At 38.7% G+C, this 14,580-nt stretch overlaps 1 protein-coding gene across 1 annotated transcript in view; it reads left to right on the forward strand.

The window, feature by feature from the left end:
* CDH6 (cadherin 6) overlaps nucleotides 1-14,580 on the forward strand; it is a 150,745-nt gene that overhangs the window by 240 nt on the left and 135,925 nt on the right. The window lies entirely within an intron of this gene.

A 14,580-nucleotide genomic window follows, 5' to 3' on the forward strand; every position in this document is an offset into this window, starting at 1 on the left:
CGCGGGTCCGGCTGCGCGGGCGGCCGCTGCTGCCGCTGCAGCTACCCAGGACCCGCACAGCTTCCCCGGGAGCCAGGGCGCCGCTCCTCCGCCTTCTGGTAAGACCGATACACTCTAGGGCTTGATCGGGGCACAAGTAAGCGGGACGCCACCCGGGGACGAGCCGCCAGTATATCTCTCAGCCTGCGGAGGCTGCCAGGGGAGCTCCGGCATTTGCAAAGTTGGCTGGTCAATTACCAAGGGCGCTGGTGCGTGCAGGACCCGCGGAGCCTTTGGGGGCTTGATTTATCTCCACCTGCCCACATCACAAGGGTCGGTGCGGTGACTGCTTGGGCTGAGTTACATTTCTTGGCTTTTGGGATAAAGCAGACGATCAGATCGTCTGAAAACTCTGGAATGCTCCCAAAAGGGAAAACTTAAGCTAAAGAGATGATTTGGCTATGAGAAGGAGCAAAGAGAACTGTTAGCTTGCACGTTCGGGGCAACGCTTGCCGGCTCATCTAGGGCAGAAATGCTTAGGTTGCAAGGAAAGTCCAACATTGGACTCCGAAAATGGAGCACACTGTCCAGGGAAAAGTCATGTGGAAGCCGCAGTTCGCTCGTGCTCTTCTCTGGCTGGCCAGGCACAAATCTGGGGAAGAAAGCCTTCTCTGGACTGATCGAGAGCAGAGCGAGGGCGCCTGGTTTTGGGTGTCAGATCCAGGAAAAGTAGAACCCCTCATGCGTTAATCCCGGAATTTAATGAAAGAGGACGTTGCAACGTTGTGTACTGCAGCAGTTGCCCAGCTGGGATGACCTCTTCTGTAGTTAGGTAGTCTCCTGCCAAGAGTTACCGTAGATCTCGAGGTGGGAGATGCTGGAGAGGTCAGCGTGGTGCTGAGAAGTGTTGTCACTGCTGCAATAAAATCCATATTTTATAGGGAGTTAAATGCAGGTCTCCGTTAGTGCAAGGGGCTGATCACCTGAGTTAACTACTACTGAGAACATTCAAGAACCAAGAAGTTTAATCATCTGGAATAGCCACACGTTTCTCTCTCGCACTCTTTTTTGTAAAGGCATTTTGATTAAGATAGTCACACTGTGGATGTGTCTCAGCCAGTCTTCACTTTGACTTACTGAAGCACATCCTGAGGGTAAGAAGAGGATTTTTTTCTGCAAGAACGTTGCAGGAGTGGCTGGTGTGTGTGTGTGTGTGTGTGTGTGTGTGTGTGTGTGGCTGCTCTGGAGGGGTGAAGTCGCAAAATGTGGGCTTTCTAAGTGGTTAATTATCCAGGAGGTGCAAACTCCTCCCCGTGTTGGAAAGGGAACACAGGGATACCTAGTTAATACACAACTCTTCCAAGAATGAGAAACAAATATGGTTAAATGAACAGTGGCCAAGGGTTGCATATTTTCTCTTTTCTAGCTGACAGCTTTACCTGAAAAGGAAAACCCTTAGGCTCCTACTTTGGGGAAGAGGAAAAAAAAAAAAAATTCTTCCAGTTTAGCTTGAGCATCATCCTTTGTGAAAGAGCACTTGCATGGCTCTGTGTTTGCTATTTTAGAGAACCAGAAAACCAGTTGTGTGAAAAAAGGGGATAGGATCAAGCAGATGTCTTCATTATGTCATAAAGAACAGAGCAAAGTTTATGCCAGAGGCCACGTTTTCAATGCAAAGCTCAAAAATTAAAAGAAACCCAGCAATTGCCTGGAAAATATCATCACACAGGATTGGATGTCATCTCCTTTTGTTCTTTGGTGTATCCTAATTAAAAAGGTATTGAGGGGAACTAAAAGGCAGATCCTTTCCCACTTAATTTGATGGCTCATGCCATACTTTTGAAGTAGAGGAAGTAATCAGTTTCTTCAGAAAAACATTTTTTTCTGCAAAAACGTTGCAGGAGTGGCTGGTGTGTGTGTGTGTGTGTGTGTGTGTGTGTGTGTGTGTGGCTGCTCTGGAGGGGTGAAGTCGCAAAATGTGGGCTTTCTAAGTGGTTAATTATCCAGGAGGTGCAAACTCCTCCCCGTGTTGGAAAGGGAACACAGGGATACCTAGTTAATACACAACTCTTCCAAGAATGAGAAACAAATATGGTTAAATGAACAGTGGCCAAGGGTTGCATATTTTCTCTTTTCTAGCTGACAGCTTTACCTGAAAAGGAAAACCCTTAGGCTCCTACTTTGGGGAAGAGGAAAAAAAAAAAAAATTCTTCCAGTTTAGCTTGAGCATCATCCTTTGTGAAAGAGCACTTGCATGGCTCTGTGTTTGCTATTTTAGAGAACCAGAAAACCAGTTGTGTGAAAAAAGGGGATAGGATCAAGCAGATGTCTTCATTATGTCATAAAGAACAGAGCAAAGTTTATGCCAGAGGCCACGTTTTCAATGCAAAGCTCAAAAATTAAAAGAAACCCAGCAATTGCCTGGAAAATATCATCACACAGGATTGGATGTCATCTCCTTTTGTTCTTTGGTGTATCCTAATTAAAAAGGTATTGAGGGGAACTAAAAGGCAGATCCTTTCCCACTTAATTTGATGGCTCATGCCATACTTTTGAAGTAGAGGAAGTAATCAGTTTCTTCAGAAAAACATGAGAGGCAGCAGCACAGTTTGAAGGAAAATGACAATGGTTAGTGGTACTCTATTTGTCTACAAGTATCTTTTTGCTGCCATTATAAGAAAGTGACAAGGCAGTGTCTCTATAGGGACTTTTAATCCCTTTGCAATCTGGCTTTCACACCAATTTATTGCAATTACATTTCTCAATGCTAACTGCAAAGATAATATAAGAAATGAAAATCATTTTCTATCATGTTTCCTACTATCAAAAAATGTGTACCTTATCTCTTCCACCCACCACTTCCATCAACTTTACAAGAGAAAACTTACAGTGAGATACTCTTCTTTTTTAAGGGAAAAATTATCTTGCAAAATACTGCTTGAGATCCTTGAAAACACTCAGATTTCTAGAAAGCACAGCTACCGTGGAAGGACAGCAAATAACACTTCTTTATCGTATCAGTAAGTTGAAACAAGTTCTGAGTATCTAATTAGTGCTAGTTGAGTGGATGTCCCACATAAAGATAAAAGAGAGTGAGAGAGAGGAAATGTGACCAATGTTCTAATAAAACCACGTATCTTCATAAGGAATTAAAATGTGTGGTCCCCCCTAGTTGCTTTGCAGCTTTGAATGCCAACTTAATAAGGCTGCATCCTTTGAACTCTGGAAACTTTTTTTAGTTGGAAGGGACCTCTAGTGGGTCACTCCTTCTATTTCTCCCTGTAGAGCAGTAGCAACCTAGGTTTTGTTAACCAAAAATAATAAGAGCATGGAGCTTTTTCTCCCTAGACAAGCTAGTATTCTCCAAGTGCTATCTCAATATTTGTGCCAGGCCAACAATCATTATTATTGCTATCCTTTCTGTAGTTCCTCTAATTTAAGGGACTCAGGAGCCTTTTCACAATTTTCTGAGTAGCTAGACTTTCAGCAAGTCTTTGATTCCGCATGAAAACGATGACCAATTAATAAAGAATTCGGCACCAGCAATATAAGATTTTCTTGTCTCTGACCTTGGCAAGGTTCTACTTTCTCAATTCCGATTTATCCAATAATAATACTGACATAAGAGTTATGACTCAAAACTTCTACACATAGAAACCCTACCACTAAAAATATAAATAAATAAAAAGCATAAAATTAATTACCCTTTCAGAGAACCATGAACATGCCACAAGTTATATTGAACTAGAAGCAGCTATCTTATTTAAAGAAGTTTCTAATCAAATAATCATGCATTAAAAGTTCAAAGGATGTTAAAGGTGTGTGCTCCCCTTACACTCGCCCTCTCTCGCTCGCTCGCTCTCCTTCTCCCCCTCTCTCTTTCTCTTTCTGATGTATCAAAACACATCACAGGCAACCTATTCCTTAAAAGACCCCGCCTGGAACTTGGAGTAAGATAAGTTCTACAGAGTGAATCAGTCCCTTCTGCTGACAGTCTGCAGGTTTCAACTTCTCATTTGAAAATCTGTTCTAAAGTTTGAAATGTGTTCCAAATAAGATAAGATCCGGCAGAAGCCAGTTTTCTTATGCTGCTTGCTTAGTCACGGCAGCCCATTCTTTGGGGTCCATCAGAATGAGGGTCTCGCTTATAAAAATAACAGGCAGTGACTCAGTCTGAATTGCATTTTTAATAGTGTGTCAGTGTAGCCAGTGTGTCTCCAGAGTCTACCTTATTTGCTTCACAAAAAGGTGAAAATGCACATAATCAAACTGTATGTGGTTCAAATATTTTTATGAATAAGAATTTTAAATACAAAGGTTCAAGAACATCTTGGTTAATAGAAGAATTGTAAAGGAAGAAGTTACGTACATGCACACACACAGAGCACCCAGTTGTGACACGGTTCCAGTAATGTCAGAGAAGAAATATAGAAAGGTGGGGCTTAGGCTGATTTCTTCTCTCTCTCTCTCTCTCTTTTTTTTTTTTTTCCTCCATTGGGATTTTTATTTTATTTTGAAGACAGATGAGAGATGGAGGCACTTTCCTGGATCTAAACTGTAATATTTTTGTTCACGCTTGCCTCTTATGGAGATTAACTGGCCTACATTTTTTAAATTTCCTGTTCCTGAGGAAGGCATGCTTGTTCAAAGCGGTCCTATGAGGAACTTGTGCTTCTCTCTAATTAACTATTGAACCAAATGTATATGGTTTTTGTAATGCTATCTCCCACACTGTAGGAAGATAAGGGAAAAGGGGAGAACTACAAATAACCCTTCAAAAAGCTGGTTCACCTTCATTTACTATAAAAGTGAAATAGAGCCAAGCTCTTTAAGCCAAAAGAGTTGAGTCAGAAGGGGCCAAGTGAAGCCAGTAAGCTAACTGTTCAAGACTAAGCTATCAGGAAATTTTCAACTCTTCCAACAGAGAAAACTAACTGAAGGACAGATGCTCTGAAAACACATTTATAACTGTAGAGCAGATAAATATTCAGAGGGGCTGGTGGCCCCATTCTTACAGATCGTTAGTGATTATTTCACCCAGTTTCCTCTGTTTCATATCTTTACACAAACATGGTGGGTGCTGGTTTCTTCTCCCAGTCAGGTCACCTCACTGAGATTTATAAGAAGAGTTTCATTAAGGCCAGAATGTTACTATTAAATTTGACTTCCAGTATAAACGGGCAGTGTGGGTCCCCAGCTTTTTCTAATATGTGAAGTACTATCTTGTGGGAGAGAACAACTGATGAAGAAGATGAGGAACGTAATGCTAGTATCCATGGGGAAGGATTTATCTTCATATTTCATCCCTTGAAAAAGCGCTGTGTTTTTCTCCTTCTGTAATTTCCTAAATTGGTAGGTCTGGCCAAAAGATGTTCAGAAAACCTAATAACTTATAAGAATGAAAAGAGGCAAGAAAAAATTAAATTGAGCAAGTGTCCAAGTGAACAGACTGGAAGGCAATGAGGAAGTAAATTTTTACATAAGAGGAAAACATAAGAGTAGAAATAGCTTAAAATTGCCATTTTTACACAGTGTACATTTTCCTCTTTATAAATACTGTTACTATTAAATATAGCTTTAGAGGCCGACAGATGATGTGGTGGCTAAGGCGCTGAATTCCCACATGGCCAACCTCAGTTCGTGTCCCAGACCCAGCGGCTTAAAAAATTACATCGGGTGCATGTGTGTGCATCTCCAAAATCCCGGAAAGAGAATGGAGTAGAAGGGATTGTGGCATGGCCATCCCCTCAGGGGAGGATTTCTCACTTTCCCTCTCTGTTTCTCTGTCTCTCTCTGGCAACTGCACACACCCTATGACAAAACCTTAAAATATATATATATATATACAACTGAGACCAACAGTTAGCATAATGACTATGTCACTGGATTCCCATGTAGTCATCTGTGGTTCAAGTCCGAGACCCGGTGGCTTAAACTCACATCAGGCACATGTGCGTGCCTGCCCAAGATCCCAAGAGGAGAATGGAAGAGAAAGGATTGCAGCGTGGCCGCACTGGGGGGTGATTTCTCACTTTCTGTTTCTCTGTCTCTCTCTGTCTGTCTGGCGAGTGCACGCACCCTATTGCAAAAACCTCTCAAAAAGAAAAAAATATATATACACAACTTTATAAGCCTGATTACATCATTAACGTGTTTGGACATGCTCTTCTTCTCTACCATAGGATGCAAATTTTGAAATTATCCTTAAAAAAAATCACCATCTAAAGGAAATGATTCTGGATGGATCATAAGTGAACCAAAGAAATATGTGTGTGTATGTATTTTTTTTTAAGTGGTCCAAAAATCTCATCAGAATTAAGGCAAAGCTTTTCTTAGGCTTTGAAGAATACCAATTATCTTCTTTCTATTATCTTAATCATTCTGAAAGCTAAAAAGATATACCACGTGTCCCAATGCCTGAAGCCCACAGTATGCGGCACTGATACAAAACCAATATTCCACCTGTCACGCATTAGAATCCCGTATGTGGGGACAGAATGATGGAAGACTGAAGTAGCAACAGTGTATCCCCAGCTCTGTACATGAGATGTGTATGTTCATATATATATTTATGTGTGTGTGTGTATATGTGTGCATGCATGCATGTTTACGAAAGGTCTTAAAAAAGTTCATAGTAAAAAAAATTGATAGTGATGCGTATTATAAAAAAACTACATGAATTTCAAAGCATTTTTGAACCAAAATAAACTTGTACTTTAATTCCATTTATTCATGAGCTTTTGAAGTCCCCTCAGATATTCAGTCAGGATAAAAAATACTGAACATGAGGCTCAGAACTGTTACACATCAAATAATGATGATAACCAGTAAAAAACTAATCTTCATACTGAGTTTTTTTTTTTCCGATGTCATATACTATTCTAAGTATGTTACAGGCATCTAGTAATAATTATACAGGAAGTCAAAAGGAAACGATTATACTTGTATCCTTTTTATTTAGCTCTTGTTGGTTTGAATTCCCAGGGAACTGCTATTTGAGCCAAGCACTTCATGAATACGCCCTTAACAAACTCTTGTGGTGTCTTCGAAGTGAAAGTATGACTCAGTCTGAGAAATACAGGACAGCATGGGAATGACTTGATTATTTTGACCAAGAGCAAGGCAGATTTTAAGGCTGAGGAAAATGTTTTCAGGTTATTCATTTTTGAAAGACCATTCGTAAGCATGTATTAGAGTTCGTAATTGGAGTAAAAAGCTTTGTGTGGGCCACTTGTCTGAACGTAACGATGGTACTTTTTTTTAAGAGAATAGATTATCTTCTGTCTTCAGAATGATAGTGATGATACTTCTGGGAGGTGACTAGAAGTGACAACGATTCATTTCGCTGACAGTGGAGATGGGCCTCCCAGCCTCACAGTATCCTTTCAGGATATCAGTCCATTACATTGACCTTTTCGCTATGTACCTGGCACTCGGGTCTCTGCGCTGAGCTGAGTAGGACTGTATTTATTTCTTCCTTAACTAATAAAGTGAAAGTAAGTCTTTGCTTCTTTTGTGAAGACCACAATTTAGTTACTTCATTACCATCACAATTCTTTGTTCCTTTACCAAGTAAAATTTCATATATATATATATATATATACACCAAAAAAAGAGAGAGAGAGAGAGCGCCCCACTAAAACACAGAAAGGAAGGAAAAAATGAGGAGGGAGATGGAGTGAGGTAAGAGCACTATATAATACAGTCATATTTTATATGATGGGCATTGATGGGCCATTTTCACTATACTCTTCTCTTTCCATTGCCACCATTCAAAAAGTCATGTGGTTAACCCAACCTTCAACTAAAGTTTGATCATTAAAATAGAAACAGAATGGAAGACAGAGAAGGAGCTTTAGGGATGGCTTTCTCAACACTCACTGTTTACATCTGAGAAACTAATCACTGAAAATACTAAGAGACTTCCCCATGGGTGGACTAGTTAATTTTGTTCTTTTATCTCTATCTCTGTCATTGGTAGTTTGGTTTCTAGTTGTTGGATGCCATTGCTTTTTATCTCCACTTAATTATGACATTAAAAATTTTTTAAATGTACATCTACAGTACTGTTATTTACAAGTATTCTGTGAAGGGACTGACATACACTTACAGTGAAAATATAGAGGCTTCTTTTGGAATGTTTGTACATTTGGCAAAACTTCTCTTGCAAGGAAAAAATTTAATTTTCCTTTAAAACTGTTGATTACTGTTTGGGGGACTTATTATTGGGGTCTTATTTTATTTCTGATTGTTTAATGGCAGTATTGAGTGAGCCTTTTCTAAATCAGTGATTCCCCAAGATAGTCAAAGTTACGTGTCCATCTTTGAAGAAATGATTTAGAGCTGGCCCCATAGCCTAGTGATTAAGGGAGCTAGATCCCATGTGGTCAACTAAGATTTGAATTCCAGGCCCAACATCTTGAAAACCATGCTGGACGTGTGTGCATATATGCTCAAAATCTTGACAGAATGGAAAAGTGCAGAAGGGATTGTGCATAACCACACCCCATTAGGGAGAGCTTTCTTCCCTCTATCTCTCTCTGTCTCTCTATTTCTCTCTGATGAGTACACGTGGCTTCCTACAATTAAAAACAAATGCATTGGTCAATGGTCAGATATAAAAAATGATGACAACCTATTGTTTTTCATAAATCTCAATGTATTCTGTTTAAAAGACTCAAACAGTGACCTTCCCTCTTCTTCAGAGTTAAAATGTCAATTCTTTTGTGAAAGTATATGGAAAGATAATGTTGGGTTTTTCTTTTCCTTGGCAAAATTAAAATCTGGCAAGACCCAATGTCAGCCTTTCCCCCCTTAAAACAAATAAATTCATTAATGTTCCATGACATCTAAAAGTCTGGAGACCACTGAATTAGATAATGAATGGCATCATGCTGAAAAATTATTAGCCTAGTTCTCTTCCTATTTAGATGAACAAAAAGCACTGGGGGGCCTAGCCACAGTGACATAGTGCCAGAGAGCCCCATGGGAGGCCCACATGCAGATCCTGGAATGGCCAGAACACTTTAGACATGCATGCACACACCTGTGATCTCGGCTGACTGGCAGGTTGGAGGGGGGATCAGAGAGACCTTGATGAGGGTTCTCTCTCTCTCCCTTTCTCTCTCTCTCCCCTCTCTCTCTCTCATGAAATAAACAAATGAATTTATTTTAAAAGGTAAAGGAGAATAATAATTAATAAAATTATATTATGACTTCAATAAATATTGAAAACAGCCCAAAAGACAAACTGAACAAATATCTTTTAATAAAAAATATTAGGGGCTGGCTCAGTCATGTAGTTAAGAGAACCAGATCCTACAGGCTGACTGGTTCAAATCCCACCCCTAGCAGCTCAAGAAACATGCCAATGTGCATGTGCATGCATGCCTGAAGTCCTGATGGGAAGGGGGGATGGAGGAAAGTCACTGGTGTGACCATGTCCCAGTGGGATGTATTTTCTCTCTCTCCCTTTCCCCCTCTCCCTTTCTCTCTCTCTGGCAACTGCACATACCCTCTGGCAAAAAAAAATTTTTAAATGAATAAATTTTTTTAAATGTTGTCCCTGAGTACCCTAACTAAAATTTACAGAGGTTAATACTAATGTTTGGAATAGTAATATGATCTTCAACCATATTAACAAGTCCTTTTAAATATGCTTTGTCTAGCTTGTGGCCAGATCATGTCATAAACAATTATTTTACCCACTTGATTACATAGTTGATTATTCAACAGGAAACATAAAGTTTTAGATTTACATCAAACTTGGTAAACTAAAACAAGCAAAGCTTACCTTAACCAAAGAAATTATAAAAAGAGTGTTTCTTTTCTTAAAAGTGAACTCACTGTGAACAAACAAAAATTTTCTAAGGTGTTGATTAAAATATTAAGGTGTGCATTTCTATTTCAAAGAGCAATTGCCTTTTAGTATATAATATAGATTTCAATCATGGTAATAAGCTTATCATACTTTTAACTGCAAAATTTAAACAAACTTTTGCTGAATAAAAGTTAAAGTCTTATTAACCTATTATCATCCATTTTATAAAATGTGTGAAATGGCTCAATTTCACATTTAACTAAAATATTCTAAGCTCTCTTTGGTAACAGGTTCTAATTCAACACTGATCAAAATGGTGTATGGTCAAACTAAACTGTCACCAACGCAAAATGTAAAATCCACCATGACTTTTATCACACTGCTGAATCCTAATCTGAACCACATCAAACTACTGTATCTCCCCTAAAATCTTTTCATATTAAAGTACTTGTTTGAAAGTGTCTACTTAGAATTTTGTCAGTGTTTCGTAAGGAATAGATTCTAATAAGAAGGTGGGCTTGTGATAAATATTGGTGCCACAGTTTCACTGCCTGACTTACCTGCCTTTTTTATTAAAAAAAAAAAAGAGAGAGAGAGAGAGAGATGTTTGGGACAGGTGTTAATTAAGTCAGCAGAACGAAGGGGTTCCTTCCTAGCTAGTGTCCTCAAAGAAGGTAGCTCCCCACCTCCAAATACAGAAAGTACCAGCTCTGCAATAACTTTTGCATTCATAGAAAGTTGTTTACCTGCAAGTAAACAAGCTTTTAATATGGAATATAGACATACCAAATACAGGTCTTATATCTTTTTAATTTTATTTTTTTATGAAGAAAAGGAATTTATTTCATACAGTTCTGGAGACTGGGAAAGTCAGTACCAAAATGTTGGCACCTGACAAGGGCTTCCTTTTTCAGCTTTTTTTTTTTTTTTTTTTTCTTTTGGGTGCACTCGCCAGACAGACAGAGAGAGACAGAGAGATAGAAAGCGAGAAATCACCCCCCAGGGGGGATGGCCATGCCGCAATCCCTTCTCCTCCATTCTCCTCTCGGGATCTTGGGCACACACACACACACACACACACACACGCGCGCGCCCGGCGTGACTTTAAGTCACCGGGTCTGGGACACGAACCGCAGTTGACTACATGGGAGTCCAGCGACATAGCCATTACGCTAACTGCTGGTCCCCCAGCTTTCAAAATAGAATATAGGCATGCCAAATACAGGTCTCAGATTTTTAAGGTTTGTCTCATAATACTTCCTCTTCTTCTTGAAGTTTTTTTTTTTTAAGTTTATTTATTTATTCCATGAGAATGAGATTAAAAACCTAAAACGTGCTAGTGTTTTCGTACTATGGTCTATCATCGATCTCAGCTGGCCTAGATAATTGGCATGTGTGCACATGCATGCACAGAGCGTATGGGAGAACACTCAGATAAGAACCTAGCACCTTCCCCATGTGGGTCCAGTTGCAGTACACTGTACCTTCACCTGGCCCCTGTGTGCTTTTAATTTTCAGATACAACATTCCAAGATACCTTTCTAAAGACCACCATGGTGTGTTTGACTTGGAAAATTTTCCTTGTTGAATTTAAATGAGCATGTATTTTGTATTCCAAAAAAAAAAAAATGGAATTAAAGAGATGACCACAGTAGAGGAGTGGATGGTGCAAGATGTCTAGTGATGATCTGAGTAACTATCTTCTTCCTTTACATAGTACTAAATAGGACAGGTACTTTATTTAAAACATGAAGTTGAAAGCTACAGAAAAACCAAATGCCCTCAAGCGACTGAGTTTAATGTGATGTAATGAAAGATTTTTATGTAGTGGACAGAGAGAGGAGAAATTATTGAGACCCGAGGCTAAATTAATTTGGCATCATAGAACGAAAAGTTGTCTTTGCACACTGGGTATTCTGAACATTAATAGAGCATGTGTTTGCCTCCCAATTTGTCACTAAATTAAAATGAATTTTTAAATAGCCTTTTTTAATAGCTTTTTTAAAAATTCTCCATTTCACAATCTTTTCATTATGGCTGGGTAGAAAAACTACTTACAGAAGACAAGAGCCAAACTTGCCTTGCTTTGTAATTAAGAAATATGCGCTAATATTCATGATGTTATAAAAAGGACTTTAAAGCAAGGAGTGAAATTTGGACTGCGTGTTAAATTTGGCAACCCCAAAAAGCAGCCACGAGTCTGTGACTGCTAAGGAGACGCTGTGCTTGTCAAAAACTTTCCAATTTGGTTGTACCTGACTGATGAGTGTTCCTTAAGAATGATATTCAGCCTAGACTTTTGGAAATTTCATTATTTGATGAATCAGATACAGCAAAACCCACCTGATACAAATATAAGATGCTTTATAGAATAAATAAATTTAGGTGGGGGGATAAAAAATGGTTTTAAAATATCATCACTGCTCCATCTCAAGATCCGAGATGAAGGCATCACTTGTAACTGAAAGCACAGTTGGGCTCGATAAAGTATTGATTACTAAGTGAAACTCTCATACAAAGCTACAGACTCGTAAAAAAATTTTAAATTTCCAACTTATTTCCTTTAATGTCATTCATGCTTTACCTTTCACATGCTAACAACGTTATTTTTAATCATCTTAGCTTCTTTAAAAAGAAACTATTTCAAAGGAAACCCTACCAATGTTGCCCTGAGACCCTGAGAGACCAAGCAGGTTAGTAAGGCTGCCCATTGTGCAAAATCCAGCCACCAGTCTCTTCTTCCTCCAGGAGGACTTCTTATTAAAGTTGGTATTAAACACTGTTGCCTAGAGCCTGATTCACAATTTCTCCCTTTCTAAATAGATTAACAAAAGTCTGTCATTTTGATTACTGAATTCTTAATTTGTGTTTGGAAACAGAATGTACCTCTGTGTTTACACTATATATCACTTTTCAGAATTCATAGCTAAGCTAAACATCCTTCCCAAGATATTTTCTTTTACAATTTTAGTATCCAAGTGTATTACTATGCATTTTCTGTGATAAATGAAATAACTGCTTACTTGCTAAGTGAATGACTTTTTTTTCATCTCTCATTCTAATAATCTTATATATTCTTTTAAAAGTACTTTGAATTTTGTTACTTAATAATCAAAAATAAGAACAGTAGTTAGGAAAAAGGAATGGGATCTTTGTAATGGCTACATTTAGATAGCACTTAAAATATTTCAGGCACTTTCTAAGCCTCTTACATGAATATAATGTTCACAGTAATGCTCTAAAACAAATATTGTCAATACTGCAAGTATAACGCTAAAATTGAGGAGTGATTAAACAACTTGTCCAAGGTCACACAACCAGGACTGTTGGAGCTAAAATGAAATCCTGGCAGTCTTGAGAACCCATGATGTTTTGTGTGTGTGTGTGTGTGTGTGTGTGTGTGTGTGTGCAGATAGACAACAGATTTTTAGATAGATATAGACAGATCAGATAGATAGATGGATTGGTTCTCAGGTTGACTTGAAGGCGCTGGGTGCTTTTATGAGTGCCCTCTGATCCTGCTGGCTGGGAAAGCCCCAGGAGGATTGCCACTAGGACACTGTAGGGGGCACTTGTGTTTATCCACGCCACGTTTCTCTCTCTCAAGAAATCACTTTTTCAAAAATATCTTTAGAAAGTAAACATGAAAAGACATGCAAACTTCTCTTTTTATGCATCAATGAATGAATATATCCATATGTTTTACAAGTAAGATCAATTAATTATAGCCCAAAGCTGCAGATTTCAGCCTCACAAAGGGCTTTTAGCTTTAGGCCTGGCTCTTCACTTTAATTTAAGTCAGTCTTGTGATCACATACTGTTGGTCCCAAGGGAAACCTGGCAAGAGTGTTTAACAGGTTCAGAGTCATCACTCACTAATTTATTCATTCTATATTTATTGAGGGCCTCTGTGCCAGATGCTGGAAAAATAGTAGGTAGATAGTAGGTTGTGTACTAGACAAGACAACCACCAGCAATTTGGGGAAAATGGTAGATTGCTTCCTCGTACTCTGGAAGAGACAAGTAGTACTAGTTTTCTGTATAATGAACAGGATATTCAGAGTTGGTTGTTTTTTATGGTTCCTACATACTAACATTTTGCATAAAAGCTGAAATCAGTTTTCAGTTTCAGGGTTCTTTATGATTTGTAGAGTTTCTACTTATTCACAGGTTTGACTTTTGACCTCCTGTCCAGCTAAGGAAAAAAAAAAAAAACTACCACATTGTCTTCATGACCAAAGGTTTAACATAGTTTCATATTTTTTTAAGAATTATTTTATTTAACTTTATTTGTTTATTTTAATTTGACAAAAGGGGGACAGAGAGAAAGAGAGTCCAGCACCATTAAACACCATGCCACCTGCCATCCCCTAGTTTTATATTTTTGATGGCATATGTCAGAATATATGCTTTGATTTTTTCTTTGTTTTTATTGCTAATCCCTACAGAGATTCTGCCATAAAGCACAAAGCTATCCATATACTGGTTAGTAGTAGAAATAAATTTCATCGAGAATTTTTTAAAATTTGCTATAGGGCATGTATGTGCACTTGCCAGAGATAGAGAGTGAATGAAAGCAAGAGAGAAAGAAACTGAAAAATAATCCCTCTGGAGGAATGGCCACACTCCAATCCCTTCTTCATTCTCCTCTTGGGATTTTAGGCACATATGCACATGTGCCCAGCATATTTTTCAAGCTGCTAAGTCCAGGACTTGAACAGCACATTCAGCCATGTGGGATCCAGCCACCCTAACCACCACAATACCATCTGGCTGACCCA

The sequence above is a fragment of the Tupaia chinensis genome, unplaced genomic scaffold (genome assembly GCF_000334495.1).
Source record: "Tupaia chinensis unplaced genomic scaffold, TupChi_1.0 Scaffold000237_1, whole genome shotgun sequence".
Lineage (NCBI taxonomy): Eukaryota > Metazoa > Chordata > Mammalia > Scandentia > Tupaiidae > Tupaia > Tupaia belangeri.